This window comes from Vombatus ursinus, unplaced genomic scaffold, assembly GCF_900497805.2.
Source record: "Vombatus ursinus unplaced genomic scaffold, bare-nosed wombat genome assembly UNPS02014771.1, whole genome shotgun sequence".
Taxonomy (NCBI): Eukaryota; Metazoa; Chordata; class Mammalia; order Diprotodontia; family Vombatidae; genus Vombatus; species Vombatus ursinus.
Genome location: NW_020954549.1, coordinates 717575 through 721869, shown reverse-complemented (window position 1 = coordinate 721869; position 4295 = coordinate 717575).

Below are 4295 nucleotides of genomic sequence, written 5' to 3'. Positions count from 1 at the left end.
TTTAACCTGCACCAAATAGCTTTGATGATTACTGCTTTATAAGATTCCTCGAAGTCTGGAAGTATGATTACCACACTCTCTGAACTGCCCGCTCCTTACAAAGTAATATACAAGTAACATACCCCATGTCCTTATATCATAAGGAAAATATTTCACAAATTCCAATCTAATTCAAAAAATGTTTTTGAAGGTCCTACTGTGTGTTAGTAGTATTCTTTTATGTGAGGAAGAAAACCAAACAATAACCTTCAAGGATCTTACATTCTGCTACTAGGGGAAACGTACATGTAAACATTTGATCATTTGAGGAGAGAGAGAGTCTTGATAACTGGGGGCAAATGGGGGAAGGATCACAAAAAGGCATTCCCTCAGATGTGGTACTTGAACTGAGTCTAAAAGAAAGCTAAAGATTCTAAGAGGTGCAGAAGAAGAGGTGGTATGTTCAAGTCTGGGGTCAACACTGTGCACAGAGAGAGCATTAGATGAAGTACCGAATTCAGGAAATGGCAAGTCAGTCAGTAGGGCTAGAACATCTTGTGTGTGGCAGGGAGCAACACCAAACAGGACAAAGCCAGCTTGTATTTGATTTGAGAGGCCAGAGGGAGCCATTGAAGCTTCATGGACAGGGGAGCGACATGGGCAGCCTCATGCTTTGGGAATATCACTTTGGCAGCTGTATGGAGAATGGGTTGGAAATGAGAGAGACTGGACACTAAGAGTCTGAGGGAGTTTGTTGTGGGCCTGAATTAGGATAGTGGCTATGTGAGTGGAGGAGAGAGTCTTTTGTGAATCTGAGTGGGGAGTTCATGTGGTTTGTTTGGTCCAAAGTGTAGAGAGCCTATGATTCGGAGTTCGAAATCCTTGGTTGAAATGTTGGCTCTGCAAGGCAAATCCTTGCATGAGCTCTAAATTCTGGAATCTCTGCATCTTTCCAGTCTCAGGTAGGGAACAGGAATGATACTTCTTTTTAGAAATCATTTTTGGCATAATTTTTTACATACAAGCTAATATTGTCCCTCACTTCCCCAGAGTTTGGAGTTTGGGCACATGTAACCACCAACTCTGGAGTTTTTTGACAACCAAATGAATTCTATGCTTCTCTGCCCCTACCACCATATTGACTTCCCTGTGGGGCATCTTTCTTAGGGTTAGCATCTGGGTTAAACAGGACCATAGGTCCCACTAGTGTTCATTCTTCCAAGTAAATCCACACTAGCCTCTAAGAGTCTGGCAGACAAGAAGAAGAGAAAAGAAAGAAAAGAAAACCCAAACTCCTAACTAGCTCATTGTAATGTCTTTAGATTAAGCTTCCCTGTCTTTGATTTAGGAAGACCCCAAATTGCAGAGGCTTAATGCCAGCATCTTGTGCCATGTACAAGCAGACAATATGCTTTGATCTGGAAGATGTAAAGTACAGTATCAGACTACAATCCAAACATTTTGGTGAATGTGCCTTTAAGCTCAGAAATAGAGGACACAATCTGCACATATTATTGGATGCCATTCCTTTAAGCTACAAGGTAATATTGTTAATTCATTTATTTTTTGTTTATGAAAAAGAAAACAATGCATTGTGTACCACATTGTATGACACTCTTTGGAGCTAAGGAAGTAATGAGAGCATATAAATCATCACCTACTTTCTTAGTTGAATATATTATTTCTGTTCACTGGTAACCAATATCTTCTCTTTGGCACTGCCTGATCCTAATTTATTTATATGTGTGTATGAACTAAAACTTTAATTAAAATCACAATGGAAAATATTTTTATGATCTCCAAGACTCTCAAATTACATTTCTTTTGAATATAGTAATGTGTAAATCCAGAAGACAAACTCAAAGCTAATAAAAAAAGAAGTTGATAAAACAAATACAGAATTTATCCCTAGATTTAACTGGCTCCCTGGGGTCAGGTAGAAAGGACTTGAGTTCTACAGGCAGTGTCCAAAAGAACTGAAAGGAGGTACTTGAATTCTTAGGGCTATTTATGAATCAAAATATATCAGTCATTGTATTGCTTTTGAAGTAAGTAGTCAAAGCAAAACAAAAGCCAGATTTATAATGGTACTATTGATATTAGTCAGTTTGCTGCTTTGGCAGATTTGTGATGTTTCCTCCAGATCATAACCCATCTATACACCCGCATCCTGGAGTACTCTTGCTATGGCCTCTTGTCATAGGGTGAGTACCCTACATACTGGGAGTTTTCCTCTAGATGTCTTGACATGGCACAGGTAACCAATCACACACACACACACACACACACACACACACACACACACACACACACACGGTACAGTTGTGTAAAGTTCCTGTCAGACTAATATAGTTTTGTCATATGTCTGCTGATAAGCATATAGGTGCAGTTGGCAAATTTGATAAGCATATAGGTGCAATTGGCAAATTTGAAATGGTGCCCCTGCTAAGTAGCCCTATCCTTTCCAGTCAAGATTTTGGACAACCAAGAAAATTCTCATAGGTCTGAGGTCAGAAAGAAACTGGCCATGCCAAAAGGAAATAAGGCCATGGACCTACAAAGATGAAGACATTCCATCTTAATAACTTTTCCTATGGTGGCCCTCAGAGGCCACCTCCCAAGGAACCTTCCAAGTCAAACACTTTGGCCAAAACCTTTCCCAGCTGCATGACAAACAATGACAATCTGAATGGACCACCCTCGTTCATGTTGACAAAGGGTGTATGAAATGGCTATTACCCCATAGCCCTTGAGTAAGTTGTTAGAACTTGGGAAACATCCAGGGCTCATGGTAGCATAGCAGATGGCTTGGGAAGGACCATACTCCAGTATTTGTTCCTGGCTGCCATATTCAGGCCAAGTAATGTCAGCTGGTTAGGGAGAGGGGGAGGATCTTTGTGCATTTTCTTAATCTTCACAGTCCCAGTGTCAGCCCAGAGAATACTGATGCCTATGGAAGTGAATGTTTTTATATAGCCATTTTGCAGCCAATCTGCCGTTTGCCATCAGTCCTGACATTTAGAATATAGCCCCTAAAGGCTCACTCTCATTCCTCTTGACATTCGATCCCTGCATGTCTTGTAACTTCTACCTGATGAACAGTGGTTTCAGGTGGGTGATGGTCCACACTGATGCAGTAATGCACACACTCCAGCCATATGCTTTCTCACAGAGATACAGCAACGTTTCAGCCCTAGGGTGCCCTACTAACTTCTCTTTCTTTACATTTCCTAAGTATTTGCACTTAGTTTACAAATTGCCTCCGAATCATTTCTTAGATCTCAGAGTCTTCCTGGCCGGGGCTTCCTTATTCCAAGGGCCCTGGAGCAGCGACGCTGCCCCCTGCCACCTTCCCCTCCCCCTCCCCAGCTGGCCTGCAGCAGCCAATTTTGGTCTTGACCCAGGTGCCTTGACCCAGGTGCCTCTAGCTCGTGTTGTCTGCCTTCTGGTTTGCCCGGCGTCCCGGCTTTAATTGCAAAGGCAGGAAAGTCGACTCTGCTCCCTGAGGTCCCTCTGGCTCAGAGCTCTTCTCTGCAGGTCACAGCAAAGAAGAAGGTAAGGGGGGACCACACTGGGGTCTTTCTCCTCATCGGCATAAGCTGCTTTCCAAGGCCTGCTGTCACCTAAGGGACTAAATTACTAAGGAAGGAGCAGTGTCTCTGCGAGTTTAACTTGATCAACTCCTGCTCTGCAACTGCTAAAAGTTTGTGCGTCTTGTTGTAGGCGCTGTGGTTTCATTAGCTGCTGCTGCTGCCGCCGCCACCACCACCGCCACCACCACCACCACTGCTGCTCTGCTCAAACTGTGGCTTAGCTGAGCTTTAATAAAGGAGCCAAATCCTACTGAGGGCTTTTTTTTTTAGTGGAAGTGAATCAGGATGGAAGGGTTTTCAGCCCAGTGTTTCTTGGAACATCCATTCACTTCTTCCAAAATTGTGTAGTGAGCGCCTTGTTGGTGCAAGGCAGCAGTCTGGGTGCTACAGAGGAGAAGAGAGAAGCGGGTCTTGACCCCTGAGAGGTTACAGTCTAGTTAAAGAGGTAAGATAATAGACATGAAAAAAAATAGAGGCTGAAAACTGTCAGTCACCTGCCAAGTCAAACAGTCAATAAACATTTATTAATGGCCTACTATGTGCCAGGCACTGGAATAAATGCTTATGATATCCCCCCTAAAAGAGCAAAAACCTAGCCCCTGCCCTCAAGGAGCTCACATTCGGGGGGGGGGGGGGGGCACAGCAAACAGCCATGCACCAGCGAGCTGTATCCGGGTGGACTTGAGGTAATCAACAGAGAGAGGGCCCAGATGGGGGGGGGGG